We start from the raw sequence: 19,273 nt of genomic DNA, 5'->3' as shown, positions 1-19,273 counted from the left end.
CAAAATATTTGAAGCTCGACTTTGGGAAGGGTGGATAAAAGCGTAAAAAAGGATTAGTGAACACAGGTATACATTCAGAACACTATGGAAAAGTGCAAACAGTTCGATACGAACAGGTGCGGTGAAACTGGTAAAAAGATGCATACGCGTGTTCAGGAATGAAAGGAAACTTTGTCCGAGCAGCTTTTGTGGCCGCTCCGACGGCATTATGTCGTGCCATCGCGAAAGATTTTTTTGGGTGTAAAGGCCGTTGTGAAAGACAAGGAATGGTCAGCAACTCAGAGGTCCTCTTTTATAACACTCGAAACAAAGCAAAAGCTGACACACGTACAAGGTATGTGAACGAACGTGCCTCCTGTAGGTGGGGAAAAGTTGGTGCATGAGTCAACATGGCGCCTGAAATCACCGGGATTGGGCTTTCTTTACACATACGAAGGCCGTTTAGAATCCAACATTGTACTATATTGAACTATGATAGAAAAAGGTGTGAGCAGAAGATGGAAGTGTAGTACAATAATATGATCCTCTGCTCTAGTGGGAGTGGGGGCCACACCTGCAGGTCAGGAGGCGACGCGACATGTTTAAAATATACACATAAATAAGCACTTTCGTTCTTATAAATATATATACCTTTAAAGTACTGCGATATAAAACAACAACTTCGGAATGTTGCGGTAGATGATCACAAGGGGTTCTTTTCTACAGTCAGTAATTAATGCCTATAGTGGACACATTCATCCAGAGAGCGACAGATGGGAAAACTGTCGCGGACAACAAACTCAACTTGAGCAAATGCAAGAGCTAGGCAAACCGTTGTTTTTGCATTTCGCTTCCGCGGGAAGGAGTAACAGTTTGGAAAGGGCGAGGGGTACGAATGATAGAGCTGTCAGGGGCTGATGTGAGCTCTACGTAACAGTTTGAGCAATTGACGCCGTCGGTAGTGTGAGAGCGACACCTAAAGAGCTTATGCAGGCACGACGAATATTTTTTTCTTCTTTTCTTTTCGTATCTTGCGAACCTATATACTCTGGCCATGTTACTGGTGCTGATAACTAGGCTGATCGCGTAGGCTGGTCAGGTGGTGCTCTGTGAAAAATGGACGTCTTTGAACGGCATTACCGATTCGACCTCAGGCACACCATGAATCAATCCCACACAAACGGTCCCTGAACTCACGACACTATTGTACAGAGGAACTGCGCAACAGTACACGACAGTAGTTGAACATGAAACGATAACTATTTGGCACTAGAATACGACAACGAAACACAGAAAGACCGAAAATCCAACAAGAACAAACTCTTGTGCTGTACAATGTGAGCACAAACTCTTCGCAACTGCATCACAGGGAAGAAGAACAAAAAGAAATCGCACAATAACAATTTTACACCTGCCTCTGAGGTGTCTTTGTACTTCAGAATCCCGCAATTTTTGTACAAAGACCCGCAAAGCCACTACGTTAGATGAGCATTTCACGCGAATGGTGAAGCGGGAAGAGCAGTACCTATTTCTATGTTTCCTACTACGGTCTGTCATATCCTTACAATTGAGGCATCCAGCTTTGCCGCGGCATGGGCAATGGCACTAGTCTTCTTTTAGCCATAGCGCGTTCATGGCCAGCGACGTTCTATGGAAAGGCACGCACAACGGAGGATGTTATATCATTGCGTTTACACGGTGGTAGACTACGTGAAGAAAGCAAGTTTGCACTGAACAAAAATCTAAACACCTACATTACAAATGCAAGAATCAAAGGCCGTTTCGGTAGCACTGCGCGGATGCCTTTGTACACAAAAACAAGGCCGCATGTTCCAGAGTCTACACGCTAAATTCAAACAATGCAAACCCATTCAACTGCGCAACCATAAAGAAATACCCTTGTCCGACTAAGAGATCGTGGTACGTATTAACAACGTGCCGTCTGCGCCACAGGTGCAAAGGAAGAAAGAAAAAAGTGCCATTCTCACAACAGGGAAAACAAACATAGATGTGAACAATCCACAAGGCGCACGGGGCTCCGCAACCGGGACTTTTGAGTATCCTGCCACTTTGGCCACTGATTGGGAGTGCCTGAGTTTTGAAGCCGCGTGTAAACATGGACGAGGTGGGAACAATAAGGGAGCAATCAACATAAAGAAAAGGCAATGTGTGAAAGGTGCAATAAATGCCTTCGAAAAGACGCGTCCTACGCATGACTTATGACGGGTATGAGCAAATATAAAACGCAACCTATGCTTAACTCCTATATGTACAGAAATATCACACCATTGGTTTGGAAGCGCACACGCGCTTGTGAGCGGCTGTTGCGTCCGTTTGCATGACGACTGAATGACTTGCCAGCGACGGCGCAGATGATATCAACAATGATGGCCGCTTCATGGCTTGCTCTTTAGACTTGTCCTTTGACCAGTGGGGCTGTACAGAAGGGGACGGCGTCTTGAGTTCTTTGGACGAAATAGCCTGTGGAGGGAAGAAGTGACTGTAAGTGATACAATTTGGCGCATTATTCACACCGAATGTCATGAGCAAATGTCTTGTAGAAAGGGGAGTGCCATGATGGTTATTCAATGCTGGCATGTGGTAAATATGGTTGGGCGTGTCTCTACAAGAACGGCTGAAGCTAAAATACGGAACAGGGCTATTGTGTTATCAGTGAGCTTTTGGACGAAAGCGATGTTGAACAGCGAGTTTTCTTTTGGCATGTTTCCACAAATTATTTTATTGACAGGGAAGCTGTTGACTCGGTTTCACTGGAAATGAGGGTCTGTCCACTTTTGCTGGGTATGTGCCAAAGGCTATACACCAACAATTAAAAGGTTCACATCAATCAGCGCTATTCGTTCCAGAACGCATCCCAATGAAAACATTTTTTAACGTATGATGAATGAATGAATTTACCGATGTATCGAACAAGTCTGGTTTAGAACGATACTACCCAGTTTTCATCGTTGTACAAGAGCAGTTTTTCCATGGATATGGAGGCTTCCATTATTTCATAGCGTGTTACATTCTCGTATCAATTGAGTGTTTGATGATGGGGGACGTTCAGACACCGGGAAGGCGAACAAAGGCTCCAGGAGGCATGCGATGCCGGTTCTGGAACACAGCCAAGCGCAAGAAAACTATTCTGAGAGTGCGATTGTACCTGCGCTTCCAAAATATCCGCCGCCCGCGCCTTACAAAGAGGCCACTTCGATTAAGAAGCACCCGCCAGTTTCTCAACATGGAGTGCATAGGGCTCAGCTATTAAAAGCCACCATTTCTATAGTGCTCGAACTGCGACGACGTCGCCCACGCCCGCTCTGCGACGAAGGCCCTCCGGCCAGCATAGCCTGCTTGACTTCGCAGAATGACTATGTGGGTGAGGTGTTCGATCTCTTGGTAAATGAATGTCTGCTTGACCCACTTTGTATAATAAAAGAGCTTCGACACGTCCCCAGTCTCGTAGCGGGTGTCCGGGCAAGCTTTGGAAAAGGTGCGGCTGTGTCTCCAGGGACAACGTGAGGTCGTCAAGGTCCCCAGACACTGCATAGAATCATCCATGACGATAGGACGAATAACTTGATGGCGTGTTAAAGAAGTATATGCCAGCTCGTCCTCCCTTGTTACTTTTACTCTCCGTTTTATGTGAAAGCATGGCAGGATAGTCACGCTTTATGTGGTTTCACCCCGCTTGGCATCAGCAGTTTCTGAATCAGCAGAATCTGTTCCGCTTCATAAGCACAGAACGAATACCTGCTCCGAAGGGGTTAGAAGGCTTTGCAAACAGATGTCAAGTAAAGTTTCCGGGCCTCCTTCAAGAACCAGGAGGCGAAGCTGGGCTCCTATTCTGATGTCAACCACGTCTAGGTTCTGCATCATTTTTCTCACCCCCGCACCGAGGGAAGACTGCACTCAAAAAGGAACCCCTCGAACACAATGCGAGAGTCTGGCTGCCAACTGGAAATAGACTCGACTCCGTGCCGTCAATTCGAGACACAGAAAGATAACGAAAAAAGAAAAAGCAGAAAACACTACGCACAGAGGTTCTCTCTGCTCGTGGCATGCGCACTCTTTTTGCCAATGCCTTTCTGGAGGCACCTGCGCGTGTAAACAGTGTTGTTCGTGCGGGACGACGCGTGTTTGTGAGCGTTCCCTACGTCATGGAGACAGAGCAAGGTAATGAGCGCAGGGCTTTGTCGTGGGGTGTTGATGACGAAAACGGATCACTGTGTGCAACTGTTGGCCACGAGCAGGGGTGGAAGGAATGGAGCTGTTTTTGAATTTCGCAGACAAAGGACATTGTATCTATTTTCTTCACCGCGTCTTTCAACTTGTGACAACTATCTCCAGATAGCATCATCTTGGCACGGACGGACGAAGAGTTGGAGGCCTCAGTATGCATATATATATAAAACAGCCTACAAGATGTGACAACACGTAATACCCATCGCGTGCCTTTGTTTACCGTTGTTTGGCGCATCATGGCCGTAGTCGTTCATGCGACATAAAACCACAACTCATCATCATCGTCATCGTGATCATAATCATTGCGTGGCATAGCACAACTTAATCCGGAGAATCACTGTTGATCAAGTGGCAAGTGTGAAGTAAAGGCCATTTTAGTCATATTTTCATTGAACGTTTTACAATTGGTATATGGGCCGAGGATCAACACAACGTTGGTTTAAAGTGGACGAAGAAAAATGATGACCCTACGAGACCTCTCAGGTTTTGTACGAAGCCAGCACACAATGCCAACGTGCGTGTAACTCATGTACATCAGGTGTCACGTCCTCTCTCGATCATTATGTCACGTGCTGTCTTACAGTTCCCAGGTTAGCCGATCGAAATAGACGGTGGACACGCCGAGAATTACTTCCGTTTAGGCGCGAAACGATTTTGGCGCGCTTTATCCCTTAGTTCCTAGAACAGGTGGCAGGCCGAGGTACGGTGGCGGGGCTATTGTTGTCGAGTCCAGAGGTCCAAAATGACCCCAAATTACGCCGTCACTTCCCCAAAGAAAGGGCGGGCTTTTTCCTCTGTTGACAGTGATTCCTGTATCACGTGTGCCATTTCACGGTTGGCTACATTTGAAGCGCATTGTCATTGGATGACACCGACGCGTGACCCGCCTGCCGACGGAGACCACGGTCTTTTGTGGCGGACATTGTCTGCAAATAGTGTGTCCCAGCGCTCACGTGGTTAGGGATACTGAGGGTGAAATGAGGTAGACAGACATGATTGAAATTTAATTCATCGCAAACGACATGGGGTAGTTCGGCTACCATGATGGGCCTGGACCTCCTGTTCAATGCTTATCTCTTGAGGAGCGGGTCGTGAAGAATGGAATCGAGCCATGTTCTGGCATGAACGGTTAGCCATCTGACTTCCCCTGCAGCCGTTAGGTCACAAATAGGTGTCACTGGCCCGTTATTGCTCAGATTCTAAAGTACTTCAGCGAGTCACGGCCATCCAGCTGTTATGCCATGACCCATTATTTCTTAAGTGCACGTGGGGTGCGGTCTTCTAACGAAGGTTTTATAAGATATTATGTAGCGGGGATAATTCTTATACTTGGTCATGCGTCGAGGAACTTAACGGATTACGAAGTTAGAGGAGACAGGTGATGACCGTTGAAAGATGCTGCTAGCGTTGGGATAGAATTTAAATCGAAGGGAAGACATGTGCAACGCGTCGAAATCGAGAATGCCGCAGGCGCGGTCCGTCCCACAGACAGGTTGAGACAACAGGTGCCTAAGCGGCTGGTGTGGTTGATCTCCAATGAAGCTGCAACTAGTACACTTGGGAATTCCGCATATAACGGATGGCCGGATACAAGGGGGAAACAGTTAATGGAGAAAGTTGAAGGTAAGAGTAGTCTGCCCGCAACCGTCAGTAATTCGAGGCGGGAGTCACCACCCCTCAACGGTGAATATAACGTGATCTCGCAGAGACGTAAAGTATAGAACAGATAGCAGTATTTCATGGCAACTGGATCCACAGGCACACATATCGTCGGTACTTGTACCAAGTGACTATAGCACAGTGCAGTACGGTTGGTTGCCCTCCACGCAAATAAGCACGTCGCCGTATACCGTACTCACTATACAGTGCCGCAGTATGTGCTTGAGGACTTCCATTTATTGTATCGTGTGTTCTCTGCACAGGATGATTTCCCAGGAAGCATTAAGCGTTGCCCCCATAACGACAGTCTTCCACAGAAAGCGTTTTTGTTTACAATTTACACGCATTGCAGAATGAGAAAGTATAGCGAATAAAGCCACACGCCACTCTATATACAGCCAGAGTAATACTGCGAGCGTTAAAGTTCCCGGCGACGATGGAGCCCGGGCAAAAGAAACAAGAAAAAACCCGTCCCGCTCCCGGGCCTTGCCAGAACAAAAGCCATCGGAAATTCAACCGAACTGGAGCAAACACTTTGAAGCGGATCACTTTCGTCCTGCCTACTTGCTTCCTCCGTATTAATTACAGTGTCAGGACCCACGGCAAAATCACGATGCACGAAAGAAAAGGCCTTTTTAGGTCGATGTCTGCTGGTAGCTGTTTCCTTTCGTCTGGAATTGAATGCATGCAAAGTGTGGGAAGCAACTCGTTATAATGAGAAACGCTGAAGGGGAGATGAGGTGGGCCGAGCCACGGTTAATAATCGACTTCGTGAAGGCGAACATGGGAGTGCCGGTGCTGCTGCCCAGTAGCCAGAGAGACCGATCATGCCGAGTGTCTTATGTGTCTATATATCTGCTGCATAGTTGCGAGGGGGGGCGCCGAAAAAAATGTTGGGGAGGAGGGCATCGTGAACCCTGCTCGCAATCTACGTGAGCTGCCCGCACAATCAACCAGCCACGTGAGAAAGTTTGCCGGCCCGGCTTCGTATCTTTTCTTCTTCTTTTATTTTTTTTATTTTTTTGTTACGTATAGTCATTTTTATTTGCCCACACATATGCCGCCCACTCCTCTGGATGCTTCCAGAGGCTTTACGAAAAATTTGCCCCAGGCATAGCTTTCTCTTTTGGGCGATGAAAGGAACTCTGCTACTCCGTGGGGGTTCGGGAGCTTCAAAGGCTGCGTATTTTGTTTACAAAAAAAAATAAAAAAAATAACGTTTTGTTTGTATGTTTGTTTGCACTTTTCTGGCAGAAACGTGTTTGAAGACGTGAATTGTTAGATTGTGAGTTGAGAAAATCAGTCAGGATAAAAACCTATGGCCGCCGTAACAAGCCACGACTTCAGCTACAGAATATAGGGTTATATTGAAGAACGTGCAGGTGAAAAGAGTTTACCACTGTTGGTACACTTTCTTGAGGGGCCTAATCGTACAAAAAAGAAAAGAACACAAAAATTAATCGCCCTCTAGAACGTGTCATTTTTCTTTTAGCGCTTACTCGTTCCGTGGGAAAAAAAAGAAAGAAAGAAAAAAGAAAACTTCGTCGGGGGGGGGGGGGGGGGGGCTCACCGGCCATCCAGGTAAATCACTGTGTGTGATTTGGTCGTCCAAAAAGAGGTAGCCTGCCGAACGTTCGATGTGAATGACGCGGTTGTGCCGGACCGGCAGCCGGTAGGACTAGATAGCCATCACGATAATGATCATCTTTCCTCCTTTTTTTTTTTATACTCCCAAGTGCCCCGAGAACCAGCGGGCCCGTTTTTGCACCCAAAGTAATGGATTCAACGCAGCAAGGGCCCTGACACGGTGATTTGTATGGTTTTATTTTTTAGCGGCTAATCTCTTTGCGACGGAGGAGGCGATATGGAGGAACGACTTGGTATCCCCAGGCTCTTATCGTCGACGTGAGAGCCGTCCTATGGGCGAGGGAAAAAGTGAAATGCTAATGGAAGGAAAACCTGCACAATGGCAACGCACATCTCGGAACAAACATGATTTCGTCAGAGATTCCGGGTGTCCCCCAGCTCGTGGCAAGGAAATGGACGCCCTTGGGCAACGTTACTCAATCGCTGCATGTTCACGCCCGTGTATATTCCACCCGCTGTGGTGGGAGCTTGCTCGCGGTCATTGCATACAGGGACAGAGGCCGCCTTGTCATTGCATATCTGCGAACGGTATCAAAACGGAGAGCACGTAAAGGGACTGTCCAGCGAGCCGGATCACCTTGCACGTGGGGCAGAATAGCTTTCATTGAATGGCTGAAAATGCGGCTACCGGTTTATACCACGTCGGTGTTTGAGTTGTTAGCAAAAAGGTCCTGCGAGTTTACGTATAAACGACTGATGTTGGCAGGTTCGACGGTACCACAGTTAATCGGCACATCAGCTGATGGTGCTCGTGTGCATAATATACAGTGCGTTTATATATATATATATATATACGTTACAAACATATGCTATACGTGCAGCCAAAGAGCTCCAGCTATTTTTTCCCTAGTATATATATACTTGAAATAAATGGGAGACAGAAGACGAAAGTAGGGGAAGTAACAAAAAAGGGGTTTATTAAAACTTAAAAATTATAAAAGGAGGAGCTTCCGCCGTAACGTAGACATCCACCCTGACTTTTTAAGTTTCAATAAACCCCTTTTTTGTTACTTCCCCTACTTTCGTCTTCTGTCTCCCATTTATTTCAACTATAATTGCGTAGCCGTCCGATCCAACTCCAACTCTTCAAGATATATATATATATATATATCCTTTACGGATCTTTTATGAAGAAGCCATGAGAGCAGCATAGATGTCGTTTTATCTCTATTTTTTTAAATTTTGTTGTTGTTGTTGTTGAGTTATACGGCCAGGCGGGACACTCTCTCGAAAAGAGTATGTAACAGCAAGATAACTTCTTACGTAAAATTCATTAATGAACTCTTTAATTAGGGGATTTCGGGCAAAGCGAGACAGCAGAATGGGAGACAATCCTCGTTGAGAGCCATGCCGTTTATTTAAAAAATCCTGAAACGCGCACATGCGTTGAAATATCCATCGCCGAATTTCGCAATGCAAAGTGAACCGAAACCTCCCCGATCGGGAGCGGAGGAAGGACAGCACTCATTCCACGTCAGAGGGCCACGTGCTTTGGAGCGATAGAGATGATTGGAGTAGGTGCTGATCTGCTGGGCAGATTAACCGATTTGTGGTACAGATTCCGTCGGCGAAGGCCATGCGCTCCTGAGGCGCGCGGTTTTGCTTTCGTCTGATTTGCATAGTGAAATTTAGCGATGGATATTTCATGGCGCGTCCTCGTTTCAGGATTTTTAGAAGTATAGAATGGCTTTCAACGACGATTGTCTTCCATTCTGATATGTCGCTTTAGTCTGAAATCCCCTAGTTAAGGACGGTTAATTAATGAATTTGAGGTAATTGTAGTTACTTAATTGTAATCTTGTAGTTACATGCTCTCAACTGCAAAACCGACATCTATGTGCTGCACTCATCGTTTCTCTTCTTTTTCTTTTTTTTTTATCAAAGCTCTGTAAAGGATTGTATAGATGCTCAACGTGCGTTGAAGTGTCAGCACACATCATCATGTGTGCTGACCACACATAGACACATAGACTGGCGTATATTGTATAGTGTATATTTTTAGGAGGAGCTCCAGCGTGTTCAAGCACTGTGTCATGTGCAATCATGATTAATCAGTTGCATCCTCGGTAGTCAGCAATCAACGAACGTGAAACTGTCACAACAGATTAAGATTTGTGTTACGTGCTACGTTAAACGAGTTTACTAATCCATTCTGAAATAACGAAACTGCAATAGACAACACGATAATTTCTAGACGACATCTTTCGGCTTTTTTAGAAAAAGAAGGGCGAATCAAGGACCAAAAGGGGGACAGAAAAGCGGGGGGGGAACAGCAAAAAATACGGAGGGGTCGATGGATTTCGCAACGAAAAGAGCTCGGTTTGTCGAGATTAAGGTGCCGTTGTCATTCCTTGTTTTAAACCCTTGAACTGCGAGTTACGACGGGGGATGTACGTCGGAGATAGAGGACGTTTGCGTGCGTCCTACATGCCCTATCTCCTTGCAGTCTGTTGATACTAACGCCTGCTATGGTCGAGGAGCGGCGACATTTCGGAAGAAACCGCCACACACAACCAACGACTTCCGGGGTTAGTTCGCGACTCGTGCTAATTGAATGAGGCCCCAGAATCAGTTTATCTAAGTCTCCAGGGCTATAGAGATAGGATAATCGCAGCGGGCGGTCTCCGTTCAAAAATCCTGTTTTTGTACCTCATGCACTCTGCGGTAGCTTTAAACGCGGAAATGAAGTGAGGTATACACGGTGGTTTCAGGCTCTAAGAATATTTATGAAATCTTCGGTTCGTTTTGTCGTGGTGTTCTTCCTTGTTCGTCATTGTCGGGCTACTGAAGGTGGATGCTTAGCGATTCGCAACAAGACAGTGAAAGGTTCAATAGAGAAAGAAAGAAAACGCAAAGGGAAACGGCAAGACAATTTATGCCGCCAATGTTCTACGCTTGTTCTACGCTTGTTCTACGCTTGTTCTACAATGAGTGCTTTTCTTTAGATACAATCTTTGAACATGGTCCGTAATTTGTGCTGCCTTTGCGTACACAGAGAGCAAACAAAAAACGACAAACAAACACACACAAGCTCAAACTTTTTCTCAAACTGTTTTTCTGGCCACGTTTTGTTTGCTCCCTGTGACTGTGGACTCCGACCAACCTGCTCAACGTGTCTTTGCATATTTTGCTACTCAGCATTTCTGCTGTATATCAGCAACGTAAAGCTGATTGGGAACAATCTCTGTCTGACGCGCAAATATAAGCAGCAATTGCTACATAGAAAACGACATTTTGCAAAACCCCAAAGATATGTTTCTTTGTTTCGAAGTGTGGGCGGTATAGAGAAGTAAATGCCGCCCACACAGGCACGCACTGGTTGAGCAGTTTGAATGGTTTGAAGAGACAGTGTGTTATGACTGTTCATTTGACCGCGTGTGTTTTAACCTTGACCGTGATATTTGCGTTTCAGTATAGTTGCGCGGCACAGTGTCAATCAAATACGATGTCAGTTCACTGCCAACGTACGAAAACGAAACGGCCGCTTCGTCCCAATTTCGGGAACTTCATAGCGAAAATTTGACGACCTACGTATCTTCTGTTGACACCCATTCCATTTTACATTCTCTGACCTACCGAGTAGCATTGATAAACATGAGACGCTGAGGTACGTCCATTCAAGCAAGTGTAAGGGAGGTGTACGCTTGCCTTGATCCTGTCGAGGCACTGTCTTCTGAGTCGCTGTTACATTTACAGACCGAAAACAAACTACATTCCGAGATTACGTTTACAGTTGTTTGTGCAACTCGTGAAAATGTTTGTGACTTACGATGGTCAACCTTAGCAGATACCTGCCACATATGCTCATGTTTGCATCAAGCACCCCATCATCACGATACATTTACCTGTGAAGATATTATCTTCCGGTGCACACAAGGAGCCATAATAGTGAGTATTAGTGCGTCGTACATTAACACCTTTGCGTACGTAAGGGATAGCGTGGTGGTTCTGCGCACTGCGCTCTCTTTATACTTTGCGCTTGCGCAGGACCACCAACGCTATCCCTTACGTACGCAAAGGCGATAGCGTACGTTGCACTAAAACTCACTCGCGTAATACCCGTGGCGTACGGTGTGCATCGACCGAATTAGAACTTTTGCAGCGTGGAAAGGCCGCACGCATCTTGTACAGCATTGCTAGCTTTTAACCAAGACAACTTCCCCAACCAACACATTAAAGAAAAAGTACTTGACTTCCGGTACAGTTCCGTGCGTGTCCATCGAAAACGGCTATACGCTCATTTTCAACCTATACCCTATACACCTTCCACCGGGCAACCTAGCCATCTGACTCCAGACATATAGTTTCACTTCGCCGCGTACTTCAAAGGGATTGCATATTCTCCGACCGAGCGCATACCGGCACGAGATACCCCAATCGTTGGTCGAGATGGTTTGTCCATTTCGTATACCTAACAAGCGATTTCGTACTCGTAATGTCCTCTTGCGGCCCAGAGAATGGCCGCTTCGCGTGCCTTGAGCGTTTCTCGTAGCGCGGTGCAACAGGTTCTGTCCTCCAGGTGCTCCCTAATCGCCTCGCATTATTAGGGAGCAATCTGGCCTGCTCGTGAGGTGGTATCTGTTGGGTAAAGACGTTCATCAGGCCTACCTAAACGCTACCCGCACAACAACAACAACACTACACACACGCAGACGTGACGCAATCACTCCCGATATTTTTCGCGAGAAGCTGCCCGCGGGCTTTTGTCGCTGGGTCACGTTTTATGGTTCTCGGGCGATATATAAACTGGCGCTATTTCAGGTAAGGTTTTTCTATACGAATCTCGTGCACTGGAAGGTATATGGCTAGTTTCCGAGAGCAAGATAAGAGTTGGAAAGTAAAAAACAAAAACAAAAAAAAACACAAAAAAAATCAATGTACGATACATTACAGGATCGGATCGCAATAAATGTCGTTTGCAAGATTTGGTGAAGGGAGATTTTGAAGGAAACATTTCTCGTTTGCCAGTGAAGGAAAGAGTGCAGCTGATGTTTTGGAAGCCGAGTTACAGCAGTCATTTCTCTTCTCTTGTCGTGGTAAAACAAGAACAAGAGGAGACTGTATCGAAATCAATGGCGAATAATACGTCAGTGATGTCGTGCGAGATGGCCGGTATTCAGTAAGCCTGTCATTGAAATGTTTGAACTGCACTTTTAAAAATGAACTTCACCGCACAGCACGCTCCTAGCCAACTATCATCTCGAATGATATCGTTATCGGCCCTGATTTGTTGAAAACAGGAGGTGTACGCCTTTTTTGTGACACTTATGAACAGCATAAGTGTCACAAAAAACGTGTGCGCCTCTCGTTTTCAACAAATCAGGGCAGATAACGATATCATTCGAGATGATGGTTGGCTAGGAGCGTGCTATTCGGTGAAGTTCATTTCTGAGATTCACTTTAAAGGCGTTTTATATCCTTTATATTCGTTTTTTTTTTGTTTGTATATTGTTTGATGTCAATATACTGCGCATACCTACTCCGGCCAGGGTGTCTAGTTAATCCCGTCGTGTATAACAGCTCCGAAACGAACAAACAAACAAAAAATGCCGACCTGCACGGATCTTTCCGGGAGAGGTCCCTCTGCACCGGCTCACTGAATCGTCGCCAAACGAAGAATGAGTGCTGTTAGCCGATAGCGCGCCGTCAGCGAAGTATGCACACAAGAGCCGTTTCTCCATCGCGGCGGCACCTGACTTCTCCGCAAAACAAAGTGGCGTACAACGTCTCGCCTTTGTATGTACTCGGCGGGGGCACCATGTCGGAAGGCTAGCTTCCAGATTTATTCTGCAAGCAGGCACGTTTAGTTCACCGCAGGAGAAAGGGGACTCTCTCAGCCTGGAGAATGAACAGCTCTAATCTCTGTTATTTGGTTGTTGTAGCCACCGGAGTTCCTTCTGGAAATGGGCGTGTTTTGGCCATGAGTGCCGACGGAACATGGGATCACGAGTCCGGAGGGGGGGGGGGGGGGGGGAGGAAGGCGTGCGCGAGGGGTCACGAGGTCACTGAAACCAGTTTGTCCGGCCCAGTGGCCAGTTTCACCCGCCTACACCTTCGGTTTTCGCCGTTCCCACGCATCCCTGGAGAGCAGCAGCAGCAGCAGCTGAAAGCGTGAGCCGGAAAGCGGCGCTGTGTTTTTCGCGATTACCGGGAATGATGCACGCGCTTCTTCACGTCCTCCGCCAAGACGATCGGGCGATGGAGGCGGGACGAATGCTCGAGGCTCACGATTGCAAAGCTGCGTTTCGTTAGAAGCAGAAGGAGTTGCGGCTAAGAGCCGGGCTCCTTAATTTTGGGCCTGGCGCGGAGGTTTCTAGGATGGAAAGCTGTTAGCACCTATAGCATAAGATATGGACGTGGCTTTCGTAGCTTTCTGCTGCACCATCTATTGAGACTGAAGATGGGGCAGTCATCAGCTACTACAACGAGTACGCAAGTATAGAGTGTATGTTGCCTATGGGGTCATGGGCTGGCTCTCCCGAAAGTTTGGTGTGAGACTAAGTTCTGACCTTGAGCCACAACATGGACGCCTTTAATCCGCAGGGATTGTTTTCGCTTCTTCTGTGCTTTCGTTAAGCAAGGGCGCGACGGGGGATGTGACGGTCCACAACCCCCGCAGCCATGGAACTATATTCAATGTATCTTGATGGAGGAAGACTGTTTAAACAATGCCAGCTGCCAAACACACCCTCCGGGCATGACGCGCAGAGAAGATAGAAGACATATGTGCTGGACATATGTTCTTTCTTCTTGCAAGCAAGTTTCCCTTATGGCTTCCCTTTTTCTTAAGATACTGACACTCAAGGAGACAGTCCAACGTCGCCCTTTCGTCCTTGGCGTTCCCCACCATCCCATCCCTGCAGATCGTGGGGGCCTATATTGTGGCGCAATGTGACAGCTCAACCTTGGACCTAACTTTTAGGAGAGCCAAGCCCATGACCACAAAAGCAGCAGTGACAATCAGACTTTGCACATGTGCATGTCCTACAGTAAGTGATTGTCCAGTTTTTAGTTCCGCAGCATGATGCGGCATAAGGGCCTAGTAACTCTCTTACGTCGCTATAATGCCATCAAACTACCCTTGTAAGAAATTAAGTAATAGCGCAGTACCAGCACCGTGGCGAAATCAGAATGCCATGGAGCGGTCAGCCCGTTCGGCGCCCCATAGTGGTCCACTGCTTTTCCCACGCCTTACTTCCCCATCTGGACGTGTTGTGCTCGCGGCTATTCCTGCGAATTCGCCCCTCTCGCATCCTGGCACAGTCCCAGTAATGGGCGAGAATATGTCCCGCGAAGCAGCACGCGCTGGCGAGCGACTCCGCCAAGGTATTTCGACTGCAGGTTCCGCGCAGTTAGGTTTCCCACCACTCTTGCTAAATATCTCACTCCGGACGCTTAAGTATATACTTGGGTTGGCGTCTGTTGATGCCGTTAACCCGCCGTGCTTTTTTTTTTTTCATTTTTGTTGTGTGTGTGCTTTATACAAAAAGCCCTACTGTGCGGTCCGTCTGTCTTGCTCACATTGTATAGCCAGGCAAAATGTAAATAATGAAACTTTTTGCTCCCGTTTCGAGTATACCTACAGAATTATCTCGGTGCACCGCGCCTCACACATGCATCCTTCATCAACAGTGGTCAGACGTCATTGAGAATGCACGAAGAGGCACGGGCACAACGGCTACTTGTTTTCCCACACTTTTTGAGTATAACAGCGATGCTTTCGGCAAACGCGACAAACTACATTCAAGTTCAGAAACCCTTCTGCCTGTTTTTCAATCCGCAGCTATCCAGGCTGAGATTTTGCCTGGGTTTTCCGGCAGACTTCTCGCACGGATGTCGGCACAGTTCCCCCTGAAGAGGGCCCAGGACGCTCATGTGTCCCATTCCTTCCTGCTCTCCCCTCTCCATCTGTTCGCGTCTGTACCCCGCTCACAGTTGCTTCGCTGCGCTAACACGGAATAAAGCAAAAGAACAAGCATCCAAGTCAATAAACGCACCAGGTCCAAACAATAAACGCACTTGGTGACTCTGCGTGTGTAAATTTGGTGAGACTTTCAACTTAGGCCAGGAAGGCGACCATGTCAACGCGAGAAGCTCGACATCTGAAACGCGTGAATAATCGCACAAAGTTGCAGGGACCGGTTAGCCGGCTCATCTGATAGTCCGTTAGGCACGCGTATTTCGCCTCGTTCCTGGAAAACTTCTTTGGCACAGTCCACCGATGCGACGTGACGGAAGAGCAACACTGCGAACGAATGTCGCCAGAAATGTCTATGCAATCGAGGCCAAATCAAAGGCTATCGAATTTCGCTTTCAACTGGACAGGATTGAATCAATGGGAAAGGCTATGCGTGAGAACTGGCGGTGGCTGCGACCGCTCCTCCGGTTCCGAAGACCGGTTTTGCGCGCGGTAGCTGCCGGTTGAGAACGCCCTGGCGAAGCCCGTGATGGATTTCGTGGCCGGCTTCGCGATGAATTTTCGCTGGCGCTACTGCGTGTGCTCCCGTCTTTCGCGGGCTGATGGGGGAGCGACGAACCGGCGGCAGACCTCCTCGGGGTGCTTTTGCCATTGTTTTATTGGAGTGCTGCTCCGTCGACAAGCGAACATGATATCGAAAACGGGTGGCAACGTCGGAGTGGGTCTGTTTAGTGAAATGACATAAATACATCGATGGACAATTGTTGCTGCGGTGTCAAATTTCGACAATGTTTTTCTTTTGTTTCCAGGTTGAAGCGATCAGAATGTACACTCTTAGAAATGAACTTCGCCGCACAGCACGCTCCTTGCCAACCATCATCTCGAATGATATCGTTATCTTCCCTGATTTGTTGAAAACGGGGGGCGTACGCCTTTTTTTGTGACAATTATGAACAGCATAAGTGTCACAAAAAAGGCGTACGCCTCCCGTTTTCAACAAATCAGGGAAGATAACGATATCATTCGAGATGATGGTTTGCTAGGAGCGTGCTATGCGGTGAAGTTCATTTTTAAGAGTGTAGGGCAAGCTTCGTGTTGCTTCGACTGTCACTGTGTTACAGTAGAAGTCGTTTGTAAAACTAGTCTAGTCATTCGGAATGTTAGCGCCGCGGAGCAACTGTAGCTATGAGCGGAGGAGTTAGGGATAGGGGGGGTTAGTATGCGCGTCTTGGGAAGTCTGCCGGCAGACAGCACAGCCAGTGGTAGGATTCGAACCCACCACCTCCCAGTCGTCAGCACGACCTTGGCTACCACCTTTGACCCGCTCGGCCATGCCGCTGGTCGATCAGGATCGTCGAATGCAAGATGGTCATGATGCTTATAAATGTCGCATTTCCGCACGATGCGCTGCACTGCAGAATGGGAATATAGCACGTATATAGTATGTATTACGAAACGGAGTTTATGATATGATCGGCAGATTCTTTATTACTGTTCTAATTCTGGATTGGACATCCTGGACAATATATACTGCTTGCTGTGGGACGTAAGTACATATATAGTGTGACAAGTAGATGCACGCCATGTGAACTTATCCTCGATCTACTGGTGATGTTGCCGTTTTCGGGCACTCCACAGGAGTATAGGCCCACACCACTTTTTTAGCATTTAAAAATGCGGCGCAGGAATGCACCTTTCACCCCCAAACGCGCAGTGGCGGCCTGAAGGTGCTGCTCAACTTACTTCTGCTCAATGCTCAATTAGTTGGCACGCAGCATTGGATCTTCTTGGCCGTGCCAGATCGCGCGTCGCTTAGGCATGTCCCTGACATAATGCTCTATTGTTGTTCCCCGTGGCATCCGCCTACCCTCCAACTATTCTTGGCGCTACCGAGGATCTTGCTTTTTCGGGCTTCGCCAAATGCTCGTCTGCTATTCTTTCTTCTTTAACACCACCTTTGCGTTGTGTACTCCTGATCGTGACGATGGTACAATTCAATTGCACCCCTCCGAACTTGTAAGCAGGGCTGCTACGAATTCTTGCTAGCGCAGACATATCAGACGATGGCCTATAATTTGGCACCTGGTGCAAAAAAAAAAAAAAAAAAGAAAAGAAAGAAAGCTATCGGCTGTGCTGTGCAGTAGACAGGACCTGCTTGGGTGTGATATGTGCTCCTCTCATAATGCAAAAATAAAACAAAGCATAGGGGCACCACTTTACTCTGACCTCCCTTTGGCATTATTGACATTACAAGTATCACACTCCAGCAAATGTTAAATTACATAAGAGGGGCTCGTAGTTACGGCATTTGTACATCTTCGCGACATTTTTACCACACGTAATGCCAAGGAGACGCCTGAGCTCTGCATTCACTCGCGTTGGAATGCAGAGTATGATGGGAGAGGTTTGTATATGGTTAACGCTATAACGCGTGCGGCATGCTGAGACACTGCATACCTGCGGCGTACAACAGCGGCGAGTCTCCCGCGCAGCGAGGGCGTCTAGCCCAGCCTCGAGTGTTGCAAGATTTGCGGTGACCCGCGTCGAGACAGAGCAACTCTGTTTGCTAGTGCACCGCATTCCGTTCGTGTACCCCTAAGCGCATGCAGACGTTTCACGAAGCTCGCGGACCGTAACAAGTTTTATTTTATGACGAGTAGCGCGGATTCTTTAGACATCATGAAGGCCAGATCAAGTTGGGCTGTCCACCTGTATATGTTAGAGGGGATATTAATATTAAGATTCCGTCCACACCACCTTCATGCCAAGGACTCGTCGGTATCACTATCAAACTTTGTGGCACACTTATAGGTACACGCGACCCGATGAATGCGAGCCAGGGATTTTCCAGCACACCCTCACACACCCCTAACATCCCCCCAGAAAGTTCTTGTTGGGGGTATGATGGTCCCTTTAACTCTCCGAAATGTGCTTGCTCGTTCTTCCTGTCCTTTCATGCGGTTGGTCCAAGGATTATGTACACACGTCGCCTTCTTTTGCGTTTTGAAGTTATAGTTCGGACATACTTATCGAACTTTCGAGTTTCACAGAGTGAACTAGTCAGTGTGTCAGTAACCTCACTTTCAAAATACAACAAACTGCGCAATCAAGCCCGTTGATAAAACATTAACGTCTACGGAGGATTGTATTTTGCGGAATCAAATCGTATTGGACACGGTGTGGCAAAACGAGAAGAAAATGAAGGAGAGGAAAGACGAACAAACAGACTGGTGTGTTACAGAAATAGAACTGTGCAAGTGTACGTCTGCATGCTTGATCACACTCTGGAAAGTGTTGAGAATGCACCATGAGGTCGCCGTCATTGGCTGGCATATTAGACTCAGCACGTGTCATAACGTGTGTTAAGTGGTTACCGACAGCTACGGAGTGTTTTTTTTTTTTCCATAATATTACGCACCTGCCTTTCAGAAGGGTGTCTATTGCCGTCTTCGACTGTCTGTATGCAGTACAGTGCTGATTGAACGACGGTAAGGTGGTACACACCCCTATATTTCCCCAGCATCCCCCCCAAAAAAATTAAAGCCCTGGGAAAATCCCTGATGCGAGCAAACAGAGAAGAGGAGAAATTAACTACCACCCCGTCTCCCAACATTGGTAATTTTAATGTTCGGGCAAGTGGGTTTTCACTTTTGAAACAAGGCGGCAGCCGCTCGCAGTGTAGCAGGTGCATTGTAAAAGGCTAGAATGTACCGCAAACTGTAAAGTCATTATTTGTATATCTGCAGAGACGAGTTAAACCAAGTACATTGATGGGGGGGTAAATCTATTCCAGTGCTTCCCACCATTGTATTTTGGTACACA

At 47.2% G+C, this 19,273-nt stretch overlaps 1 protein-coding gene across 4 annotated transcripts in view; it reads right to left on the bottom strand.

Annotated features, from left to right (window-relative positions):
* Positions 1–278: 278 nt before the first annotated feature.
* Positions 279–19,273, bottom strand: part of LOC135377466 (uncharacterized) — a 76,612-nt gene continuing 57,617 nt past the window's right edge. For all 4 annotated transcript variants that reach the window (XM_064609875.1, XM_064609879.1, XM_064609878.1 and 1 more), the window contains exon 3: positions 279–2,460. The gene's annotated coding sequence lies outside the window, so the exon portion shown is untranslated. The remainder of the gene's footprint in view (positions 2,461–19,273) is intronic.

The sequence above is a fragment of the Ornithodoros turicata genome, chromosome 1 (assembly GCF_037126465.1).
Source record: "Ornithodoros turicata isolate Travis chromosome 1, ASM3712646v1, whole genome shotgun sequence".
Classification (NCBI taxonomy): Eukaryota; Metazoa; Arthropoda; class Arachnida; order Ixodida; family Argasidae; genus Ornithodoros; species Ornithodoros turicata.
Note: the sequence above shows the minus strand (reverse complement) of the source record. Positions and strands in the feature narration are given on the sequence as shown.